This window comes from Sus scrofa, chromosome 10, assembly GCF_054392235.1.
Source record: "Sus scrofa isolate SSC_HxYL_T2T_F1_AM1 chromosome 10, Sscrofa_HxYL_maternal_Yorkshire_Landrace_v2.0, whole genome shotgun sequence".
Classification (NCBI taxonomy): Eukaryota; Metazoa; Chordata; class Mammalia; order Artiodactyla; family Suidae; genus Sus; species Sus scrofa.
In genome coordinates, this window is record NC_139392.1 from 34,422,220 (window position 1) to 34,448,455 (window position 26,236).

At 40.0% G+C, this 26,236-nt stretch overlaps 1 protein-coding gene across 3 annotated transcripts in view; it reads left to right on the forward strand.

Annotated features, from left to right (window-relative positions):
* The window catches only part of LOC110258382 (uncharacterized), a 160,587-nt gene that overhangs the window by 74,506 nt on the left and 59,845 nt on the right, over window positions 1–26,236 (forward strand). Inside the window, exons 10-11 of one of the 3 annotated variants that reach the window (XM_084980906.1) lie at window positions 17,254–17,334; window positions 21,052–23,041. The gene's annotated coding sequence lies outside the window, so the exon portion shown is untranslated. Of the gene's footprint in view, window positions 1–17,251; window positions 19,954–21,051; window positions 23,042–26,236 lie in introns of those variants that run through there. The other 2 variants (XM_084980907.1, XR_014818317.1) reach the window with 2 other exon arrangements.

Here is a 26,236-nt window from a genome sequence, read left to right on the forward strand (position 1 = left end):
ACATGGAGAGGGCTGAGGGCAGCATGGATTTGTTTTCATTTTCCTCCTACTTTTCCATCTTTTCTGAATTTTCTGTAATGATCACATATACTCAGGCTTTAAAAAAACTGAAAGTGAAGTCTATTGCTGTTATACAGGGGTAAGATCAACTTTATTTTTAAACCTCTTTCACAAAGGATTTGAAAGCAATAAACTTTTAATAAAAGAAAACAGCTGTGAAAGAGCTTTGAAAGTTAAAATGCTTCTGTCGAAACAGTAAACAGAACCTTCTCTTTGCTGGCATCACTTCATGAAAAGGCAATTTGATTCTATTAACTGGCACATTTCACTTTAAAAAGACCCAAGAGAAATCGTCTTAGGCCAGAACATCCCAGGCACCAAACTTCAGAACTGTGGGGTGTGGGGTGGGTGCTTTAGCATAGCAGTGATACTGAATTCATCTCTTTTGACCTTCTGGGAATGGAAGCCTGACAGGTCTTGGTGATTTAGAGCTGTGCTCAGTAATGTTTGTTGAAGCTGCACCATGCACCATGGAGAGTGACTCATCACCAAACTCAGGAGAAAGGTCAGCTACTCTGTGGGCTCCAGTCTGTTGGGGGTCCCTCTGGGAGCATGGAGCTTACCCCAGACCTGGAGTTGGAGGAGGACCTATTCCTTCCCACATGGAACAGAGAGCCTGGAATCTGATGTCAAAGGGGTTGAGCCATACTTGGCTTAAGGGTAACTTTCAGTGTGACCTTGGCCAAGCCAGCACTTGACCTCTATGAACCCTGATTTCTTTACCTGTCAAATAGGGGTAATAACATATATCTTCTAGCTCACAAGAACTGTGAGGAACAAAGTGGAATGAGAGTATAAAAATATTATACAAACTATAATGGCTTTCACAGGTGTGTGGGCTTGTGACAGTGCATGGTCGGCAGGCATTGCTAAGTTCTAATTGCTATCTGGGTCTTCTGAGGAAGCCTCTGCCTACCCTGAGTACATCCCTGCCTACCCTGGGATGAACAAATAATAATAATAAGAGTAATAATAATAATAACAGCAATACTAGCTAGCCTTATAGGAGCACTCTCTGCCAAGACTGTTCTAAGAACATGACATGTATCTCCTCTTTTTTTTTTTTTTTTTTTGCTTTTTTTGTTAAGGTCATACTCACAGCATTTGGAGGTTCCCAGGCTAGGTGTCCAATTGGAGCTACAGTTGCCAGCCTACACTGAAACACCAGATCCAAGCTGCCTCTGGGACCTACACCACAGCTCATGGCAATGCCTGATCCTAATCCATTGAGAGAGGCCAGAGATGGAACCCACAACCTCATGGTTCCTAGTCAGATTCGTTTCCACTGTACCAAAATGGGAACTCCTATCACCTCATTTTAATACTTGAAAATATTTCATGGTACTGTCAGTACCAGGACGTAGGTAGGTACTGTAATTGTCCCCATTTTACAGATGGGTAAACTGAGGCACAGACTGGTTAAGTAACTCATCCTAGGTCACACAGTTAGCAAATAGAGGAGTGAGTGGCATTTGCATCCAGGCAGTCTGACTCTGGGACCTGGTAGAAAGCTGTAGCTATTTTTCTCGACATACAAGGAAGAAGAGTTTGGGATATTTATCAGCTGGTTGCCTTAGATTCCTACTTTAAGAGCCATTGTGGATCAGGTTTGCTTTCCTTTAGGTGTGGCAATGAAGCAAATCTGCTGGTGGGCTGGGAGTGGGCCAGAGTGGCTGGTTGCTTGTCCATGGCTGGGAATGCAGCTGTGCCTTACTGTTAGTAGGCCAGCCGTGGAAGGCTTCCTTCTTCTCCATGTCTCCAGTAGAAAAGAACAGGACTGATTGGGAAAGGACTGTGACTGGCTGGGTTATAGGAAACCAGGAAGCCACCCAGGCCAGCATGGAGAGGTTCTGTGAACCCCAATGGAGAACACTCCTTAAATAGTGTTCTTGGTTTGGAAAGGAGGGGCTCTGAAAACAGCCACCACACTGCCCTGGGGACTGAAGAAAGAGGCTCAGGTGAGAAGCAGCAGTACCTGGGGGCCTGTGGGAGGTTAAAGGGTGCCTTCCCTGCACAGGTAGCAGCATCATAGCCCAGGGCTGCATCTTAGATACAAGAACCTAGGCTGAGAAATGAGCAGTGCCCAGGGCCTCGGGAAGACAGAGGCCTGAACATTCCATCATGGTGCATCTTCACATTCCCACATGGGGGCTCTGAGGTCTGAGGAGGCGAGGCAGGAACTTCTCACCATTTTAATATTAGTCAGTGACAGTCTAAATGTCTAGACCTGGTCAAACACATTCTTAACTTTGGATGTTTCAGTGTGTTAATGATTTGCTCCCTGCCTCTTAGTTCAAGGCTAAGTTTAGCTGTCCTGGGACTCGATGCAAAGTTTCTGAACAACAAAAGCATTGGTACTTGACCTGTGTGTGCAAGCTTGTGCACAGTGCTGTTAATTTTCATATTCCAACAGGATGACTTTCCTGAAACTCTGAGAACCATGATTTTATTTAAACCCTGGCTCAAACAAGCTTGGTTTAAAGTGAGTGTGTGTCAGTCATCTGTTGAGTATGATTGGTATGACCACCCATTCTTGTGGCCTTGAGAAGGGAAGAGCTGAGTCAAGCCATGGCTGGTGGTGCTGCAGGAGGACATGGGGGTGGGGTCAGGGCAGGACTAGTGGAATGCGGGGTTGGGGTGAGAGTTGTGAGCAAGGAACTGTGCCAAGTGGTGGTGCTGCCTGGGACCCACTGTGCCCTTGGGAGATTTTATGGGCTGGAATAACAGGTATAGAACTGAGTAAAACAAATGCTAGGGTACAGTGGAATCCCAAGTAGAGTTGGCTATTTACCCCCAATCAGTTATGATTCCATTTTAAGTAAAATCAAGGCAGTTTGTTATGTCCATGAAAAAAAAAAAATACCTAATCAATCATGATCACAATTTTTGGTAATAAGAGTTTTACTCAGCATTGGGCTCTATCACTTCTTAGATGGTACAATTTTCAGAATTAAAATTCCATTTCATTTCGTGTTTTTTTTTGAAATTTTGCCTATAATTGGCATTGACATAGTAAAACCAATCCAGTCCTTTCAGAAGCTACTGAGGTTAATTAGTTTATTTAAGATACACTTGTGTAATATATGCCACATTTGTAATGGTGTTCCAGCTGAAGGTGATGATGCAAAGAAGTATTTCTGTTTTTTGTTCCTAGCACTGTATTGGGGAAATTCAGAAAGTGCAGAAACACTGTGTTGATGCAAATTAACACAGAATTAACTGCTTGAGTGGTATTGAAGAAGCACTGAGTCCCAGGGAAGGAGATGATGGGCTGTGATATCAGAGAAGAAACAACAGAGGTGTTAGAATTCTGTCTGGGTCTTGGGTAGAGTAATATTTGAGTATGTGGAGCTGGAGAAGTGCAGGTGAGGGGAACACAAGAGGACCAGGAAGCTCAAAATGCAGAAATGTGGGGGTGCTGGGCAGTGGGGGAGTGGGCAACAGGAAGTCTAGGCTGGGTGTGGAGGAGAGAAATGTTTTACCACCTTGCAAGAAGGTAAGTCAGCAGAAAGTAGAGCACAGCTTATTGATGTTTAGATTAACTGTAAATATAGTTTCACTTGCCATTATGCGGTAATTATTTAGCATTTCTTTGTTACATATGATAATTATTCAAATTTTCATCTCTTTGGAAACGTGTATGAAATACCTGAAGGAACAAAGTGATTGTGCTTTTTAAGATGCTGGGAGTTTTCCCCGGACATAAGTGGGTCAGCTTCAGTGGGTCTGGATCTCTCTGAAATTCAAACTTGAGACATCTTTCTCATCTAGAGGAAGACTCACTGACTTCATTAGAGTCTTGAAGGGTCTGACAACCCAAGAGACATTAATAATGCAGCTCTTGCTCCACTGACTTAGAATATTTTTAATCAAACATCTGACTTCTGTCTCCCACACCATTAACTTTTTCTTCACTGGTAGATCTTTTCCATCAATGTACAAATAATGCTGTCTTTTTTTCTAACATACTAAAAAAAAGTTCTTGCTCCCAGCTTCATTTCCAGTCACCAGCCAGTGTTGTCCCGTGTATAGCTCACCTCTCCTTAAGAGGTGACTGAGCTTTGAGTGATCATGGCTTCTGCCACCCAGCAGAATCTCCCATCTTGCTGTCCCTGTGGGGGTGGTGTCTCCCTTCTTGTGTCCCAGGCTGGCTGTGGCATGGGTGGCTGTCTCTGTCCGGCTCTCAGCACTGCCCTTGGCTAGCTTCCCTCTCACCTCTCTGCCTTCTACTCTGTCTTCTTTGCTGAGTCCTTCTCTCATCTCCAACCTCTAAACTGGGAATGCACCAGCATCTGGGATTTGGACCTCTTTTCCCTCTGCACTTACTGCCCTAATGACCTCATCTAGTCCCATGCCAGTAGGTGACCACCTGCTTGCTGATGAGCAGAAGCTGTTGTCAGTTCTTAGAATGTAATGTAGTCATCCAGCCTCCCCATCTTCCCCACCAAAGCTCCCTCCTGAGTTTACCCCATGGATGAGCCTTGCTATCAGCCTTGATCCCTAGATTTCCTTCATCCCACATCTTATAATTCCCCACATCCCTGTCACCATATTCTCGTGTGTGTACCATTAAAAAATATCCAAAATCTAATCACAGAGACCATTTCCACTGCTGCAGCTCCAATCCCAAGTCCCCTTTGCATCTATCCTGTATTATTGCAAACGCCTCCAGTGAGGGATCTTCCTGTTACTGCCTGTGATTTAATTCCATCATTCTTTTATTTATTTATTTATTTATTTATTTATTTATTTATTCATTTTGTCTTTTTCCCATTTCTTGGGCCGCTCCTGTGGCATATGGAGATTCCCAGGCTAGGGGTCGAATCGGGGCTGTACTCACCGGCCTAAGCCAGAGCCACAGCAACGCAGGATCCGAGCCGTGTCTGCAACCTACACCACAGCTCACGGCAATGCCGGATCCTTAACCCACTGAGCAAGGCCAGGGATCGAACCCGCAACCTCATGGTTCCTAGTCGGATTCATTAACCACTGCGCCACGACAGGAACTCCTAATTCCATCATTCTTAATTCTGTAAACAGACTGTTTATATCAAAATAGAGGTCATACTGTATCACATTCTGGATGAACATCCTCCACTGACTTTTCATCTCAATCAGGATAAAAGCTAAATCACAAGAAATGGCCCACTAGATTCATCCCCTGGACCCTGTTCCTGTCCTGGGCTACCCTCCCCTCACTCCCTCTAGATATGTACTGATAGATACTGGCTCTTTGCTGTTCTTGCATTGTGTAGGCAAGTTCTTGCTTCCCAGGCTTCTGCTGTTCTCTCTGCCTGCACAACTCTTTCCCTGTTACCTGTGAGGCTCATTCCCTCGTCAGTTTGGGACCTCACTCAGGTGTCAGCTTAGGCTTTCTGGAGTCACTGAGTCTAAAACTGCAGCTCTCCCCACTCCATCCCAGTTCTTTCTCCTTCATGATTCTTTCCTTGTGAGCCCTGTTACCATTTCCCATCCCATGCATTTCACTCTTCTGTTTATTTTCTGCTATCTTCCACTAGAATGTAAAGGCAAGGGTTCTGTTTGCCTTGTTCACTGCTCTGTACGCAGCACATAGAAGTGGAGCAGCTGGTTCTTGTTATACACTCAGTCAATATTTACTGAATGAACAAGTCAGCTTAAAAAATAGTCCCCAGATTAAAAGTAGTTCAGCGATTCTGAGCACCCTCAGATCACGTAACAAACACTCAAATATTTCAATAAATAACCTACATGGAACTAAAAGACTAGAGATATGACAATATATAGTGAAATTACAGCACATGTAGAACTTGCTTCTTTGAGGAAATGCTTGGTTTTGACCATATCCTCAATTTTTGTTCTTGTCTCTTTAGTGCCATTACCATGGCATCTGGAAGTTCCCAGGCTGGGGGTCAAATTGGAGGCACAGTTGTGGGCCTACACCACATTGACAGCAACACCAGATCCAAGCTGCATCTGTGACCTACACTGCAGCTCATGGCAATGCCAGGTGCTAAACCCACTGAGTGAGGCTAGGGATCAAACCCACATCCTCATGATACTACTCAGGTTCATTACCACTGAGCCATGATGGGTACTCCTTTTTACTAAATTTTATAAGTGTAGAATACTGAAAAATAATACTTGAAATCATATATGATCATTATTTGAGTATGTAATAACATGAATTTTTAAAGAATATTTTTTGTCATTAAAAATGTTGGTCACCTATATGCCGAGAACTATAAAACTTTAATCAAAGAAATCAAAGAAGATGGAAAGAAATGGAAAGATAGTCCAAGATCCTGGATTGGAAAAATCAATATTGTAAAAATGGCCATACTACCCAAAGCAATCTACAGATTCAATGCAATCCCTATCAAATTACCCATGACATTGTTCACAGAACTAGAACAAACAATGCAAACATTTATGTGGAACCACAAAAGACCCAGAATCGCCAAAGCAATCCTGAGAAACAAAATCCAAGCAGGAGGCATAACTCTCCCAGACTTCAAGAAATACTACAAAGCCACAGTCATCAAAACAGTGTGGTACTGGTATCAAAACAGACAGACAGACCAATGGAACAGAATAGAGAAGCCGGAAAGAAACCCTGACACCTATAGTCAACTAATCTTTGACAAGGGAGGCAAGAATATAAGATGGGAAAAAGAAAGTCTATTCAGCAAGCATTGCTGGGAAACCTGGACAGCTGCATTCAAAGCAATGAAACTAGACCACACCCTCACACCATGCACAAAAGTAAACTCCAAATGGCTGAAAGACTTAAATATACGACAGGACACCATCAAACTCCTAGAAGAAAACATAGGCAAAACACTCCCTGACATCAACATCATGAATATTTTCTCAGGTCAGTCTCCCAAAGCAATAGAAACAAGAGCAAAAATAAACCCATGGGACCTAATCAAAGTGAAAAGCTTTTGCACAGCAAAGGAAACTCAAAAGAAAACAAAAAGACAACTTTCACAATGGGAGAAAATACTTTCAAATGATGCAACCGACAAGGGCTTAATCTCTAGAATATATAAGCAACCTATACAACTCAACAGAAAGAAAGCCAATAACCCAATGGAAAAATGGGCAAAAGACCTGAATAGACTGTTCTCCAAAGAAGATATATAGATGGCCAGCAAACACATGACAAAATGCTCAACATCGTTGATGATAAGAGAAATGCAAATCCAAGCTACCGTGAGATACCTCCTCACACCAGTCAGAATGGCCATCATTAATAAATCCACAAAGAACAAGTGCTGGAGGGGCTGTGGAGAAAAGGGAACCCTCTTGCACTGTTGGTGGGAATGTAAACTGGTACAGCCACTATGGAGAACCGTTTGGAGATACCCTAGAAATCTATACATAGAACTTCCATATGACCCCACAATCCCACTCTTGGGCATATATCCAGACAAAACTCTCCTTAAAAGAGACACCTGCACCCGCATGTTCATTGCAGCACTCTTCACAATAGCCAGGACATGGAAACAACCCAAATGTCCATCGACAGATGATTGGATTCAGAAGATGTAGTATATATACATAATGCCATTTGCAGCAACATGGATGGAACTAGAGAATCTCATCCTGAGTGAAATGAGCCAGAAAGACAAAGACAAATACCATATGATATCACATAACTGGAATCTAATATCCAGCACAAACGAACATGTCCTCAGAAAAGAAACTCATGGACTTGGAGAAAAGACATGTGGCTGCCCAATGGGAGAGTGAGGGAGTGGAAGGGATCGGTAACTTGGGCTTATCAGACACAACTTAGCATAGATTTACAAGGAGATCCTGCTGAGTAGCATTGAGAACTTTGTCTAGATACTCATGTTGCAACAGAAGAAAGGGTGGGGAAAAATGTAATTGTAATGTATACATGTAAGGATAACTTGATCCCCTTGCTGTACAGTGGGAAAATAAAAAATAAAAAATAAATAAAAATAATTTAAAAAAATAAAAATGTTGGTCACTTAATACAAAGTAGAAATTTTCTTTTTTGTTGTTTTTAAAACTACTTATTTTGAAATAATTTAGATTTATAAAAGAGTTACAAAGATTGTACCTACTCTCCCATTCATGATCCTTGTTTTATAAGTTTATAAGCCTCAAAAAGCACAACATGGATACTAAGTCAGCCTCCTAATAATAGCTTTTTTAAGGTTATTGTTTTTTCTAATAATTTTTTTTTTCTGTACCTGCAGCATATCGAAGTTCCCAGGCCAGGGATCAAATCCAGGCCACAGCTGTGGCAACACCAGATCCTTAACCCACTATACCACAGTGGGAACTCCTCTCACTATTTTTACTAACCACCCTAAAACCATGAAATAACTTTTCAAATTTCTGTATTTATTTACTGTCGTGACTACGACAGTAAATAATGCATAACTATTTTAAATAACTGTAGTCATAATGTGCATTTCATTTTGTTTCTAAATTATGTTACCCATGTTTACTTGTTTCATTAGAGTCTCCACCACTGTTTTTTTTAAATGACTAATCATAGACTACATTGCTGATGTACAGTGTTAATAAACTCTTCTCCTCCTGTTGCTGGTTGCTGTCCAGTACAATAGCAGTTAAGAATGGAAAAGAAAATACAAGTGTAAGCAGAAGGATTTACCTTCCTGTAAGTGTAGGATAAAAAGTAAGTATTTGTCCAAGATTGCTCTGAAGTATTATCCTCAGTGGCTGTAGAGAGTAGGGATCCAAGGAAGAAAACAGAGGATCAGGAAGAGGACTTTCTGTTGGAAGGAGGGGTCCTCTTGAAATGCCGGGTTTAGTTTTAGAGGAAGCCTCCCTGAGCAGACACTGGCCTGTGTCCTGAGATTTGGGTTGATCACAGGAACCTGGCACAGCCACTCCCCCCGACCCCACTCAGCATCCTCATTTTGATGAAAGTTTTGGACCGATAGACAGTTGCAGGGTCACTCCCAACTTTGAGACAATTGCTGTGTCTTTTGTTTCATTTGAACTCCATTACTATTTCTTCTGGCTGTTTTCTAGCAACATTTTATAAAGACTTTGGTTTCCTAAAAATGAAGAGAGGCTAAAATTCCCAGTCCTGAATTAATGGGATATTAAACTTTCTTTAATACTGAGACATTTGACATAGGACATGCAGAGCTGCCCTTTCATCTTCTCTTTCTCGGCCAGAAGCAACTTCTTATAGACCAAAATTTAGAACAAAGAAGATTGGATTTAAGGCCAAACTTTGAAAAAGCACTTCGGAATTTTCTTTAATACACTTTTGGGTCTTAGTGTCACTACTAGCTACCAGCAATCCCAGAAAATCATTTGGAAAAAAAAAAAAAAAAAAAAAAAAAAACACAATGCAATACAAATACAGTAACGTCATATCAGTATATACATAAAATAAATGTGATAAATATAATCTGGGGGAGGTGATATCCTATAGAAAAAAGAGCAGGCTTTGGAATTAGTTTGTGTTCACTTATCACTTTCACTGCTCTACTAGCTGTGTAACTTTAGGCAAATTAAAATGAAAAGCTTGAATTTGGAGTATGATTTACTTTCTTTCTATGTAAAATTGGAACAGTAATACTGAGATGGCAGAGTTGTCATAAAGATTAGAGAATGTAAAGTACTAAATACACAGCCTGATAGTCAGTGAACACTAACCTTTATCAGTTTTAATTAATGCTTATTGTTGTCATAATATATACTTAGTTAATACTTTTTCAAAAGCTTGCCTCTGTTAAATACTTACTTTATATTCCTGTCCTATAATTAGGAGTGTGTGTGTGAGAGAGAGAGAGAGAGAAAGATGGAAAGAGAGAAAGAGAGGGAGAGGGACACCATGGAAGTTTTAACTTTTTGGCAGCTTAAATGATTTGGCAAAACTTAAAAATTATTTTTAAAATTCTTACTCTAGAGCTTAAGCATATTCAAGTCTCAGATGGAATAATGTTTAAAGACATGTTTCTTCCCTATAAATGCCTGTCTTGTGCCGCTCTTGTAAAAACATTTGTTATATTCAGACAGTAGTTCAATAAATTTACTAGAAGTAGGAGTGAAGTTCCCAGGGGCTCAGCAGGTTAAGAACCTGGGATGGTGTCCTTGAGGATGTGGGTTCGATCTCTGGCTTAGCTCAGTGGGTTAAGGATCTGGCATTGCCGAAAGCTACAGCATAGATCAGAGATGTGGCTCAGATGGGTTTGGCTGTGGCTGTGGCTGTGGCATAGGCCTGCAGCTGCAGCTCCAATTCAACCCCTGGCCTGGGAACTTCCATATGCTGCAAGTGTGGCCATGAATAAAAGGGAAAAAATTACTAGAAGTACATTTTTTAGGAGAGTTTGTCATATTATGTAAAATGTTTTGTGATGGGAATCAAGAAAGCTAATTTTCTTCTCCTTAAAGATTATTGATTATGTTTTATAATGTTAACATTATATTTTTCATACTGTATACACATTTATCATTTTCTAGTGCCCAAGCTAGAAGAGTTTCCCTGGGTATTTAACTGGAGGAAGGTGCTTATCATCTTCAGTGGCCTCTTTGGGGAAATTTTTGGTTCGGAGAGCTAAAGAAAGTAAATATACAATGTTGACCTGACTAGTACTTTTTAAAGAAGGCCTAGAAAGTTCTTTATTCAAATACTTGTAGAGGGAACAGTGACCACATAGACATATCGCCAGTTTCAAAGCTAAGAAGAAAATATGGATGAAAATGACTTTTTTGTTTATCAAGAAAGACGTTCATCAGGAAGGCAAAACAGGAAAAGATGAAAAATCAGAAGCAAATTTTTAAGACCAATACTTTGAATATGTATTTTGTTTTTTATTTATTTTATTTGTTGTAGTTGATTTACAATGTTCTGTCAATTTTTGATGCACAACAATGTGACCCAACCATGTGTGCATATATATATATATATACATATACATATATATATACATATACATATATATACATATACACACATGCATATATATAACAACCCCTCCAGCATTTGTTATTTGTGGACATCTTAATGATGGCCATTCTGACTGGTGTGAGGTGGTATCTCATGGTAGTTTGGATTTGCATTTCTCTTATAATCAACGATGTTGAGCATTTTGTCATGTGTTTGCTGGCCATCTGTATATCTTCTTTGGAGAACAGTCTATTCAGGTCTTTTGCCCATTTTTCCATTGGGTTATTGGCTTTCTTTCTGTTGAGTTGTATAGGTTGCTTATATATTCTAGAGATTAAGCCCTTGTCGGTTGCATCATTTGAAAGTATTTTCTCCCATTGTGAAAGTTGTCTTTTTGTTTTCTTTTGGGTTTCCTTTGCTTTGCAAAAGCTTTTCAGTTTGATTAGGTCCCATGGGTTTATTTTTGCTCTTGTTTCTATTGCCTTGGGAGACTGACCTGAGAAAATATTCATGAGGTTGAGGTCAGAGAGTATTTTGCCTATGCTCCCTTCTAGGATATGTATTTTGTAATAGGAGAAGAAAGATTTGTTATCGTCAAGAGCAAATACATTTTGAACATTTAAAAATGGAAATGTTATTGATGCCAAATGATGTGCTATCAGAGGACCCATTGTATGCTGGAATTGATTCAAACCCTAGTAAGATAACTATGTTTTCCGATGAATGCCTTTCATTCTGGGTCTTGAGAAGCAGGTATATGGCTTTGTCTCCTCTCTTGCATTTTGTACCTGGTAATAGCACAGTAGAAGTCTGCACTTAGAATTTCTCAGTTCATAACATATGTTAGTCACTTGTTACCTAAAGCATTTTCAGTATATTTTTTAAAACGTCCTGTCACTAACCAAGACATTACATTCAATCATAATTGCTCTCCCTTATGGTTTGATTACATTATTGCTAAAAAGAGTAGGTTTTCTGTATTTGTAAAATTGATTTCTTAGTTCTTCTAAGTTGCACTTAAACTGTTCATTTGGTCCAGGGACACCTCATCCATTAAAAATGATGAAATTTGTACAGTTTTATTTCAAATACTTTATGATACATTTTAAAGACAAACTCAACCACTGGTTCTTAAACTTGAGCTGTATCAGAATCACCCAGAGGGCTTGATTAAACAAGGACTAATGGACCCTTCCCCCATCATTTCTGACTTAGAAGCTCTGAGGTGGGTCCCCAGAATTTCCAAGAAACTTCCAACAGGTCTAGGGTGGTACTTATGCTGGTGTTCCAGGGATTGTACTTTGAGAACCACTACCCTTAGCTAATAACAGAAGGGTTTTACTTCATCCTCCAAACAATCAAAAATTAATGATGTTTGAATTACATGCATTAAGGGTACGTTTATGACTCTTTTGTAACCAGGTTATATACCGTATGTTCTGCATAGTTGGAACTAATTTCTTCTGTTATTTAAACAATGAAATAACTCTTTTGTAAATTAGAGAGGAATTATTTGTGTAAAATAATTCCCTTTATTTTTTTTTTTTTTGTCTTTTTGCCTTTTCTAGGGCTGCTCCCGTGGCATATGGAGGTTCCCAGGCTAGGGGTCGAATCGGAGCTGTAGCCACTGGCCTGTGCCAGAGCCACAGCAACTTAGGATCTGAGCTGCATCTGCAACCTACACCACAGCTCATGGCAACACCAGATCATTAACCCACTGAGCAAGGCCAGGGATCGAACCCACAACCACATGGTTCCTAGTCAGATTCATTAACCACTGTGCCACAACAGGAACTCCATCCCCTTATATTTTTAAGTAGCATTCTTTCTGAGACTAATAGAAAAAATCATTTTGAAAGGTAAGAACAGGAGTTCCTGTCGTGGCACAGTGGTTAACGAATCTGACTAGGAGCCATGAGGTTTCGGGTTCGACCCCTGGCCTTGCTCAGTGGGTTAAGGATCCGGGGGTGCCGTGAGCTGTGGTGTAGGTCACAGACACGGCTCAGATCCCGCGTTTCTGTGGCTCTGGTGTAGGCCGGTGGCTACAGCTCTGATTAGACCCCTAGCGTGGGAATCTCCATATGCCACAGGAGTGGCCCTAGAAAAGGCTAATAGACAAAAACAAATAAATAAATTTTAAAAAATAATAAATAAAATAAAAGTAAGAACAGACTAGTAATCTCCTAGATCTGACAAAATGAGATAAACAACAGTGCTATAGAATCTTACTTACACTACTTCCTTTAAAAGGTAATATTGTGGGTATTAAAGACTGTTTGCTAGTATATTATTTATATTACATTTTCAACTTTTTTTTTTTCAACTTTGTTTTTATGCAATTTAAGATATTAAAAATACTTTAAAACTAGATACTTAATATATTTTATGCTTGTGCTTTAATTAGAAACAGATTGATAAGGCTAATGATATAGTAATGTTAAAACTCATGTTTCTGCAGAAATCATATTTTATTTTCTAAAGCAATAAAAGTAGCTTTTAACATAGATGGAGAGGAGTTCCTGTTGTGGCTCAGATCTGGCAATGCTGTGGCTTTGGTGTAGGCTGGCGGCTATAGCTCCAATTAGACCCCTAGCCTGGGAACCTCCATATGCCGCAGGTGTGGCCCTAGAAAAAGGCAAAAAGACAAAAATAAAAATAAAATAAAATAGATGCAGAAATATGAAAGGCAAAGTACTGCTGAAAATTGACCTAATATTTAAGAGATAAACAATGTGTTGACTGTCAACAGATTGATCCGTATTTAGTGTATTAAATTTCCACCTGAGTTATAAAAGATTCAGTATATTATCCTTTGGGGCATGTACAAAGAGTAAATCCCATTCTTTCTAAGAGCAGGAACAGTTTGAGGTAACAAATTCATTTTTATTGCAGTTATAGTTGAAAACTGTATCTTAAATCAGTTGATCATTGCCTCTCTCACTGCTGTGTAAATATAGGCTTCCACTTCTCTGACTTTACACATTTTTTCTTTGCCTATGTGGAGCACTTATCTATGCAATTATTAACTTAATAAAAAAGTTACCAACTTTGTGGCCTTGAACATATTTTCTTAGATCTTGTTAACTGAGTAACACTCTGGTTAAAAACAAAATGCATACCTCAACTTGAGAGATTTACCTTTGTAGGAAAAAAAAGAATGTATTTGCTTGCATTTTAAGTTTTCATCTGCTTGCTTTCCTGTATTACTTTGCACTTTGTCCAGCAAGGTGATCTTTTAATGCATCTCTTATATCCTGTTCTTATTCTGTAAAGTGTAGGTTACAATTCAGATCACTCAGAGAACTTTGGGATGTGTTTTGTTAAACTGTGGCCTTTCCCTTGTGCCCTTCTCCCCTCCTCATTTCAGTCCAAAGATGGTGGCAGCCGAAGGAGTTGATGTGGATGTGGCGCCTAGACAGGTGAGGGAGGGGGGCTGACTTGAGAGGAGGCAAGTCTTAACAGTAGACTGGGGGCGGGGATGGAACGAGGTCATGACCACACAGGGCCCAGCAGGCAGAAGGGCCCTGCATTTGGCTGACCGCTCTGCTGTCGCCATCTCAAAACTCTTAATAATTTCAAAGTGGGGTCCCTGCATTTTTACTTTGCACCAGATCTCCCCAGTTATGTCACTGCTCCTATAACAGAAAACTGGAGAAAAAGAAGCAGAGATCTCCTATTTCTCCTTGGTGCATTCCTTTACCCAGTGCCAGGATGGGGATTATCTCTAAAAGGATGACTTAATAGATACTGACAAGCTGTGGGAAATTAGCCTGATTTGAAAGCTATGGTGTGTGTATGCACACATGTACTCCAGCCACTGAACAACGCATTGGATAGAGGGAGGTAGGTGTTTGTTAAAATGATTTTATGGAATTATCAAAGATAGTCAGACTTCCAATAGAGATTTTACTAAGTAAATATATAATATACGCAGTTTGAAAGTATAATATATTACATAATTTTATTCCTTAATTAACCTACTGCACATTTATGCAAACAACAGTCTTTTCCTTCACCTGTACAGCCTGATACTTCATACTCAGTGTAGTACTTTATTATTTGGTAATTTTTTGTTCTTAATATTGTTATGATCTCTAACATTGTAATAGTTTCTTGCCTTTACAGTGCTTATAAAGTTTATTTTTAAAAGACTTTGGAAATTAGAATTTAGAAATTCAAAATTCTAAACTTTGTGATATTAAGGAGCCATGTCAGTTTCTTTGTGTTATCTGATAGCTACATAGCACTTCTTATTTAAGATGGAGAGATACTGTTTTGTATCACACCTACAGTTTTTTTTCCAGATCTCTCCCTTGTTAAGGTTTGCTAATTTAATTTTATTGGGTAATTAGACTAAAACCAAACTACATTTTTTTCACTTGAGTATTGTGTTCTTCTAATAAACTGTGGAATAACTGGTGTGGGAGGGGATTGTCGAAATTCATAAGGTATGTTGCATACGTAAGTGAATCAATATAAGATTATCTGAAATGTGAATATCATTTCACAGATGTCCATCAGAATTCATTATATATAAAATCACATGGAAAATCCCACTGGAGCTCAGTGGAAATGAATCTGATGAGTATCTTTAAGGATTCAGGTTCAATCCCTAGCCTTGCTCAGTGGATTAAGGATCCAGCATTGCTGTAAACTGTGCTTTAGGTTGTAGAAATGGCTAGGATTGAGTGTGGCTGTGGTGTAGGCCAAGTACTACAGCTCCAGTTGGACCCCTAGCCTGGGAACCTCCATATGCTGTGAGTAGAGCCCTAAAAGACTAAATAAATAAATAAATAAATAAAAGCACATGATATATGAATAAGATCATTACTTAGGCAGAAAATCATGGAAAAGATAGGCATGGGAAGAAGTAACTAACATCACTACTGTCTCTCTGCAGATTTACTGAAAGTATGTGCCCACTTTTATAAAGTGTCTAATTACATAAATAAGTACTAACTTTTTAAAACTGGACGAGGGGGTACCAAGATTTTTGTTATAAGATGACTCTGCTAGTGGAATTTATGTTCTACACTGGATAAAATACATTTCTTAAAGACTTCTTCCTTTAAAATTATAAAGATGCAATGACACAAATTTGTTTTCAGTCAAAATATATTAGCACTTGGGAAAGCTTTTCCTGAGCTGTAAATTATCCAGAAACAGCTGTCAGGTAGCATCAGGATGAAGGTTCAAGCGGAGAGTAGGCACTTGGCTTGGTGATAACGGTGATGAGGGGGGTGCAGGTGGGGGGGCAGATGGGGGCAAGGGAGACGGGGACCCTGTTGTGTAGAGCTCCTGTGTGGGGGTTGGATGCCTGCCCTGGCCTGGGAGGGGGTTGCCTGCGTGCCTGGGGAAGGGAGCCCAGATCCAATGCTGAGGGACAACACAGCGAGGTTGGAGAACTGAAGTGAGGATGTGAGCAGGGCTCCAGCGGACAGGTTCAAGGTAGGGTTTTTTTTCTTTTTGAGAAGGGAAGAGGGTGCCTAGGATGCTTGGGAAAAGGGGATGGAAGGTCCCAGGAAGTGTTTGGGGGAAAGGTGCTTGGTTGGGGAGGGACTGGCTTCAGTGTAGGGCAGGTATGAGGGTTGAGTGCAGGAGGGTTAGCTGCCAGGAGGGGAAGGGAGCACGCAGGGACTGTGGAGGGCCACCGCAAGCGTGGGGGAGGGAGGTGAGGATGGCAGCGGAGCCCCAGGTTGAGAAGTTGAAGTGAGGGTTAGTTTTGAGAGGCAGGAAGAGGGTGGATGGGATCACTTGGAAAAGTGGAGGCGAGGTCCTAGGAAGGGTTGGGCCTGTGCGGGTGCGGGGAGCGTGGAGGTGGGCGGGCACCCCTTGCCCCCAGAGCGTGCGTGGGGGTTGCGTGGGTGCAGGGGAAGGGAGGCCGGAGGGAATGGAGAGGGACACGGAGAGCCTGGGGCCCTTCGGGGAGGTTGTGAGGGGCATTCTAGGGGATAGGTTCAAGGTAGGTTTTTGTGGCGGCTGCGGTGGTGGTGGTGGTGGTGGTGGTTTTTGTTGTGGGTTTTTGGTTTTTGTTTGGTTTTTGTGAAGGGGGAAGAGGGCGGAGGATGAGGACCCCTTAGCAAATGGGAGCGGAAGGATGTCAGGAAAGGAGCCCAGAGGGGTTCCTGTGGGAATGGGCCAGGGCAGCTGGGAGGGGCTTGTGGGTAGTGCCTGAACAGAGGGGAAGGGAGAGCTGAAGGGAGTGCTGAGGGCCAGGGCGAGCAGGGGGGGACTGAGGTAAGGCTGTCAGTGGAGTTTCAGGTTGCTGTGTTCGAATTTTTTTTTTTTTTTTTTTTGTTATGTAGGTTGAAGATGGTGGATACACTGGCTCAGAAAATGTGAGGTAGTATCTCAGGAATGGAGCGATGAGTGTCTATTGAGTTAAGGTAATGTCTCTGCTTGCCCCGTGTTGTTTGTAGTCCCTTCACAGTGGTGAAGAGAGAGCTGAAGTTAATCCTCAGTGACACCATGATTATCAGGACCTGAGGTAAGGCTTTTAGTGGAGTTCTAGTTGACAGCTTCAAATTTTTTTTTTTTTTTTGAGAAGGTGGAAATTGGTGGATATGATCCATCTGCATCTCTCGATGTATTTATTTTTATATTGCATCTTCTGTCTTTTAAGAATCTTATAATAGTAATCAAATACCTCTCTGAACCAGTTGAAGATGTTTACTTTGAGCTGCATTGCATTAAAATTTTATTTTTTTATATATAGGAAATTTATAATGGACATGTGTAATTGCTTCACTTTGCTGTACATTTGAAACTAATAGAAGTTATAAGTCCAATAAATTCTAATTATTTCTTTAGTTTGTTTTTGCATTCTATTAAATGAAATGAAACAAACAAAAATGTTGTATGTAGCATGTGTAAATTTTATGGAGTGTTCTAAGCACCAGTTTCTTTTTCACCAGTAGGTGTTAAAAATGATAACTTATTTTTCATTTGGAAAAACACTGATGTTCTGTAGATTATTTTGGACTAAATTATAACTTAACTAGAGAGAAAAAATATATATAGTTGTTATACTATATGTCAGTTCCTTCCAAATGGTAGTAAACCTAATGGTATCTTCTCTCTGAATGAATTAAAATATTTCCTGGAGCAATAATGTTTTCAATATCCCAGAAGCTGCTTTAATGTGTCTCAGCAAGCATAATATAGTGGCAATATAAATGATGCAGACTTTGCCATCATAATAAGTAATAACCCACATTAATTCTTTGTGAACATTTTATACTATCAAACTGGAAACTAAAATGAAGAGATCATATCTGTTATGTGGAAAGAAGGTCTTGTTTTGCACCAACTATTTAATAAGAACCGCTAGAAGACCTAGAAAATGTAAAGTGCATGTATCTGAGATCATTAGAAACTAAAAGGTCAAGGATTTGTGTGGCTCATATTTTGAAAATGGAAGTCAGATAGCTAAACTTGAATCTGAGGTCCTTTTTTTGCTAAAGATATGGGCAGATACTAAAAACCACGTATGTAAGGCTGGTGTTACTGAGGCTATAAGGTAGGCCAGCAGCTTTAGCTCCAATTCAGCAGTGCACCTGGGAACCTCCATATGCTACTGGCAAAGCCATTAAAAAACAGATCTTAATATACATGAGAAGATGCCTAATATTACTAATTTTTAGAGAAGTGCAAATCAAAAGTATAATAGGAATCACCTACCAATGCTCAGAATAGCCATCATCAAAAATTCTACAGAAAAATAAATGCTGAGAAGATGAGAAAGGGGAACACTCCTATGCTGTTGGTGGGAATGTAAATTGTTGGAACCACTATGGAGAATAGTATCAAGCTTCCTTAAAAAAACAAATACGACTACCTTATGATTCAGTAATCCCACTCCTGGGCATATATCCTGAGAAATCTATCATTGTAAAAATACACACAACTCAATGTTCCTTGTAGCACTATTTAAAATAGGAAGAAATGAAAGCATATTAAATATCTAAAGACAGGAATGGAATAATAAGATGCAGTACATATATACAATCATCCATAAAAAGAATGAGTAGTGTCATTTCCAACAAAATGGATGGACCTAGAGATTATCATACTAAGTAGGTGAAAGACAAAAATCATAAGATATCAGTTATAGGTGGAAAGTAAAAAAAATGATGCGTTTGAACTTATTTACAAAACAGAAACAGACTCACAAACTTAAAAAAATATGGTTAAAGAAGGGAACAGTAGGAAAGAGTTTGATTGGATGTTTGGGTTTGGCATATGCACAATATTGTTTAGGGAATGGATGGTCAATGGGGACCAGCTGTATAGCAGAGGGAACACTACCCAATATTCTGTGAGGACCTATATGGGACAAAATGTGAAATATATGGAACAAAATGTGAAAAAGAATGGATTGTGTATATGTATAACTGAATCACTTTGTTGTGTAGGAGAAATTATCAAAACGTAAATTATCTACACTTCAATACAATTTAAAAATTGAAAAAAAAGAACCTCAATAATAGTCTGAATCATCTAATTTCTTAATAAATAACTATGGCCAGTGTTCAAGAAATATACTGACAAATATTTATGATTAATCTTTTTAAATTTAATTTTATTGGAATATTCAGTTTAATTATGAATTCAATCGCTTGACTGAACTTTGCACTTTAGAATGATGGATTTTCACTTAACACTTTTGGATTTGGTAGATAGATAATGATTGTCATCTTAATGACTTCCCCTTCAAATCTCTTTATTCAAATACTTTACATCCTATTTCTCCTTATTATATTATTGTATTAGTTGATGTAAGAAAACATGGGTAATAACTTTGAAAGGGGAAATCTGGATTTTTAGCTTCAGTGGGGATAACTGTGGTATTTTCCCATAAAAAATTGTTCATTAAAAAATGATCACCCATGGAGTTCCCTGGTGGCACAGTGGGTTAATTATCTGGTGTGGTCACTGCTGTGGTTAAGGTTTGCTCCTTGGCCCCAGAACTTCCGCACTCATAGGTATGTCTAAAAAAATAAAAACGCTTGGCTTGAAAAAAATTATCCCCACCTGAATGTCAGGGTCCTGATAGGAACAGATATCACCCGTCAAAGTAAAAACTTAATGTTATTTACAAAGAGTTCTTAAGACTAAAGAATTTTTCTAAATTGAGCTATCATAGTGGATGTGAAATAGTATCGCATTGTGGTTTTGATTTGCATTTTCCTAATGTCTGATGCTGTTGAACTATTTTTCATGTGATTTTTGGTTATTTTCTTCAGAGAATATATGTTCAAGTCCTTTCCTAGTGTAAAATAAATTGAGTTTTCCTTTATCATATATATGGTTTTTAACTATTTTCTCATTGTTTGTGTTGTCTTCATTTTCTTAACTGTGTCCGTTGAAGCACAGCAGTGTCAGTTTTTTTTAACTCAATCGATTTTATTAAATTTATAGTTGTAAAAGGATCATCAAAACTGAACTTTTTATTGTTTCCATCCCAAACCACCAGGCCATCCCCCCACTCCCAAACCAGTCTCCTTTGGGATACATAATTCTTTCAAAGTCTGTGAGTCAGTATCTGTTCTGCAAAGATGATGATTTTATCCTTTTTTTTTAGATGACACATATAAGTGATAGCATATGATGTTGGTGTCTCACTGTCTAACTTCACTTAGCATGATACTATCTAGGTCTATCTAATGTTGCAAATGACATTATTTCTTTCCTTTTAATGACTAAGTAATAGTCCATTTTGTATCTATACCACATCTTTAGTTTTAATGACACTCAGTTCATCTAATTTTCCTTTTGTTGTTTATATTTTCGGTGTCATATTTTTTTAAAACTTGCCTAATCCAAGATTACTAATATTTACTCCTGTATTTTATACCAAGAAGCAATGGTTTTGGCTCATGTATTTTGACTTTGATACATATGGAATTAATTTTACATATGATGTAAGGTAGCTGTCTTAGTCTTTTCAGGTTTCTATAACAAAATACCACAGACTGGGTGGTTTATAAACAACAGAAATCTATTCCTCACTGTCTGGGAGGCTGGGACTCTGAGATTCAGGTATAAGCAGGGTTGAGTGAGGAATGTCTTCCACATTGCAGACTTTGTTTCTTTCCTCACAGGGCAGAAGGTATTTGTGAGCCCTGTGGACTTTCTCTCATAAGAGCAATCATCCCATCTATGAGGGCTCCATCTTCATGACCTCCTGATCTTTCACAGGCCCCGTATACTAACGCCATCACTTCTGTGCATTAGGATTTCAACATATGGATTCTGAGGAGACACAAACATTTACGTCATAGCAGTGGGACTCCAGTTTTATTCTTTATCTGTGGCTAATTGTTCCAGCACCACTTGTAGAAAAGACTCTTCTTTCCCCTATCGACTTATCTTGGCACACTTGTCAAAAGTGAATTCATCAGGAAGTTCCTGTGGTGGCTCATTGGGGTTTTGAACCTGACTAGTATCCGTAAGGATGTGGGTTCAATTCCTGGCTTCACTCTGTGGATTAAGGATTCATCATCGGTGGTAGCTGTGGTGTGTTGTAGGTTGCAGATGCAGCTCAGATGCTTACCTTAATCCCCCAGGCTCCCTGTTTCCCTCAGCTTTCTCTTCTGCTCTCCTCTCCCCAGCACACAGGCAGGCCCCACGCAGGCAACCCACAGGCACACACAGCATGCAAGCCCGGCCACGCCCCCCACGGCCTTCCCAGCACTACCGCTTCCCCCTCCCCCCATTCTCTACCTTGAATGTAACTTCAACGTGTCAACTAGAGCTAGAGTGTCCATCCTTACCTTAATCCTCAAGGCTCCGAGTTTCCCTCAGCTTTCTCCTCTGCTCTCCTTTCCCTGGCACACTCGCGGGCGCCAAGCATGAAACACCCACGCAGGCACAGCAGGCAAGCCGGGCCCCGCCCCCCACGGCCCTCCCAGCACTACCACTTCCCCCTCGCTTTTTAAGACCTTGCTTCAACTCTGCAAAGGGATCCCCTCCACCCTCTTCCAATTCTCTACTCTGAAGCTAACTGCAACCTGGCAGCTGCAGCTCGCCCATATCATCACCTTAATCTTCCAGGCTCCCTTTTTCCCTCAGCTTTCTCTTCTTCTCTCCTCTCCCCAGCACACAGGCACGCCCCACGCAGGCAACCCCCACACCCGCACTGCACGCATCCCGGTCCCTGACCGCCAAGGCCCTCCCCGCACTCCCGCCTCACCCCCTCCCTTTCTGACATCTTTCCTCAGCTCCTCAAGGGATCCCCTCCACCCTCTTCCCCTCCTCTACACTCTAACTTCAACCTGGCAGCTGGAGCTAGAGTGCACATCCTTACCTTAATCCCAGAGTCTCCAGGTGTCCCTCAGTTTAGTCTTCTGCTCTCCTGTCCCAGCACACACGCAGGCCCCACGCACGCATCCCCTACGCTAGCACTGCGCTCAATCTGGTCTTCGCCCCCCTCGGTGCTCCCAAGGTTATAGATATTCTGCATACTCTAAACACTCTACTTAGTAGATTTTATTTTTTTCATTTTATATCGAAATTTTACAGTACTTAAATTACATTAGTACAGCTTAGTCAAGTGGATGCAGGATAAAACCATTTAATGTTTAATAATTTAATTCCTCTTGTTTAGAATATTTTCACTCTTTTTACAGTACTGACTAAAACATTTTAAGAAATGGTATCACTCTGAAGATTGATTTATTAGAGTAATTAAAATTTAGGAAAGGATGAAAATTGTCAAACTGATATTTCAGAACTTGACTGAAAATTTGCTGAAGAAGGAACTGGACTGTCCCCAGAGTTGAAACATAATGAAGAATGTGTGAGTAAGAAGAATATACAAGCAAGCCTTCATCAAAAAAACCTAGATTGTCAAGAGCTTTAGTCAAGGTTATCTGCATCTGAAACTTTCACTCCAGAGAATATAGGCAGAGTTGGGTGAAAAGGGAAAAGCTACTCAAATGCTCAAAGAAGAATTATCAGAAGTGGAGACCATGTACCAGCATCTTAAGGCAGATTTTAAACAGCTGTAACAACAGAGAGAAGAAAAGGAGCAGCATGGGTTACAACTTCAAAGTGAAATTAATCCAATAAGAGCTGTTATTTTTATTTATGGTAATTCCCCATATGGTTTCTTCTTAGTGTGTTTGATGGTTGTTTGATGAAAATATAGTTCATTAAAAAATTAATTTGTAGTTTTCATGACCTGTAGTATTGCATCAAATCTTAATTTTTTAAATTTCAATTTCCTTTCAAATGAATATTGTGAAGTATTTATGAATTAATACATATAAATTGCTTAAAGTGGTACTGGGCCCATGGTAAGTACTCAGTAGGTATTAGCTATTTAAATAAATCAAATTTGTGATAATTCTTTGTAACGTCTGAATCTTTTTTATTTTCTCATCACTAAAATTTCAAATTACTACTATTATTATTATTATTAATTTTTAGGGCCACACCTGAGGCATATGGAGGTTCCCAGGCTAGAAGTCAAGTCAGAGCTACAACTGCCAACTGACACCACAGCCATAGCAATGCAGTATCCCAGGCGTGTCTGTGACCTACACCATAGCTCACGGCAACACCAGATCCTTAACCCACTGAGCGAGGCCACGGATCGAACCTGCAACCTCGTGGTTTCTGGTCAGATTTGTTTCTGCTGAGCCACGATGGGAACACCAGCAAAATATAAATATTATTAAACCAATAATATAAAAATTAGATTTTTTTTTTGCTTTTTATTTTCTTAGGGCCATACCTGCAGCATAACAAAGCTCCCACATTAGGGGTCAAATCGGAGCTGTGGCTGCTGGCCTATACCACAGCCACAGCAATACAGGATCCTATCTACATTTGTGACCTATAGCACAGCAATGCTGGATCCTTAACCCACCGATCAAGGCTAGGGATCAAACCCTCACTCTCATGGATACTAGTCGGGTTCATTAGCACTGAGCCACAATGGGAACTCCCTAAAAATTAGGGTTTCTTATTTTTTTTTTTATTTTTGGTTTGTTTGCCATCTCTTGGGCCACTCCAGTGGCATATGGAAGTTCCCAGGCTAGGGGTCAAATCAGAGCTGTAGCCACTGACCTACACCACAATGCAGGATCTGAGCCTCGTCTGCAACCTACACAACAGCTCGTGGCAATTTCGGATCCTTAACCCACTGAGCAAGGCCAGGGATCAAACCTGCCACCTCATGGTTCCTAGCCAGATTCATTAACCACAGCCACAATGGGAACTCCCAAAATTAGGTATTTTAAGAGAAGAAAACAAATTAGTCCTAACAACTATTTTTTATAGATAAATAATATGTATCAGTTGAAGTTTAAACAAAATTTTGTCTTTTCCACTAACTCAAATTTTCTTTTTGCTTCCTTTTTTTGTTTTATTTATTTATTTGTTTGTGTTTCTTGGGTGCTGTACCCATGACATATGGAAGTTTCCTGTCTAGTGACCGAATCAGAGCTGCAGCTGGCAGAATACGCCACAGCTACCGCAGCATCAGATCCAAGCTGTGTCTGACCTACACCACTCCTCATGGCAGTGCCGGATCTTTAACTCATTCAGTGAAGCCAGGGATTGAACCCTCATCCTCATGGATACAAGTTGGTTTCCTTACCACTGAGCCATGATGGGAACTCCGACACTAACTCAATTTTTGAATTCCGTGTTCCAATTATTTTTATAGGTAACATTAAAAGTGGTAGAAAAATGGTAGTTTGAAGGAGACCGAAGTCCTCAGCCACCTTTTTGATAATATTCAACTCTTTTCACTTAAAGATCGGTGAGGTTTGCTTTGTGGCATGACTCCTCTGTCTTCATAGCTTGCGATACTCTTCCTATTTTTCTTCTCCTTATAAATATTACTTATTTTACCTGTCACTTTTCCAGATATCTTTTTCTGCATATTGCCACTTCTCACCCCCACCCCCTCCAGAGATTTCTTAAGCATGTACACATCTTGATTGCTTTCCTAACTATAGTATGGTATATTATCATAACTTATGTATCTTTCCTCACTAGACTCTGAACTCTTTGGGTGCAGAGACTATGTCTTTACTCAGTTTCTATCCCAGCTCTCTGGCATTTTGCTTGTTGATCAGCAAATGTTTTAGCGAGTAAGTAAGAAAGAAAGAAATGTAGGCATTCAAAATGGAAGGAAACAGAGGCTTGGGCATATCTGTGAATAACTTAAATATAACTTAGATACTTAACTTTCAGTTCAGATAAATAAATTGGGCATTTCCTGTTTCTAAAAGATACCATGCCTTATTTATTAGGAGATAGAGAGATGAAAAAGGAAACAGTACCTGCCTTAAATAATTATGTAAATCTTTGCGTTGCTACTGTGGCTCAGCAGTTAAGGAGCCTGGCTGACATCCATGAGGGCAGAGGTTCGATCCCTGACTGCGCTCAGTGGGTTAAGACTCTGGTGTTGCTGTGAGCTGTGGTGCAGGTCACAGATGTGGCTCAGATCCCTCATTGCTGTGGCCCTGGCATAGGCTGGCAGTTACAGCTCCAATTGGACCCCTAGCCTGGGAACCTCCATATGCCACAGGTGCAGCTGTAAAAAGAGAGAATGACAAAAAAATATGTAAATCTCATTGAGGATGAGGCAAGTACTATCCTCTATCAAAGAATATGAGTTTACTGTAGAAATTTGGAAAAGTTCCTCTCCTGTTTTCTTACCCTCCCCTTCACAGTACTTCATATTGTGTAATTATTTTATTCTGTTATGTGATGAAGAAAAACTGAGAGAGAGGTGGGGCTTGAAATTGTGACTATTGGATGTGTTTGGATAGGTACCAGTTTGAAGGCATGAGGGTCTTCAGGCAGAATAGTGAACTAGGGCAAGGGAGTGTTATAAGAAGTATTGCAAGAAAATGCTCTGATAGGGTGTGTGTAATGGCACTGGACTATTTTGATTGCAAAGCGCATTTAGAACTGTATTATGTAGGATCTTGAGCAGCAGGGGGAGGAATTTGGGTTTCATTTGGTTGTCAGTAGGTATAGAGGCATCAGGAATTTTTGAGGACCTATTCTGTATTTTTATACAAAGAAAAATGCACACATAATATTTTGGTTTAGTCACAATTCTGTACAAAGTGAGGAGGTCATACTGAAGACCTTGAAGTGATACCACTTACCTTCTTCCCTTCAGCATGCTGTCTGCATTCTTCTATTAATGTATAACTCAAATCTGTGCACTTCCTTCATCAGTGCTGCTGCCACCCTTAATTGAAGCTGCTGCCATTGCTTACCTGGGCCCCTGTATTAGCTTTTTACAAGTTTTCTTCTAGG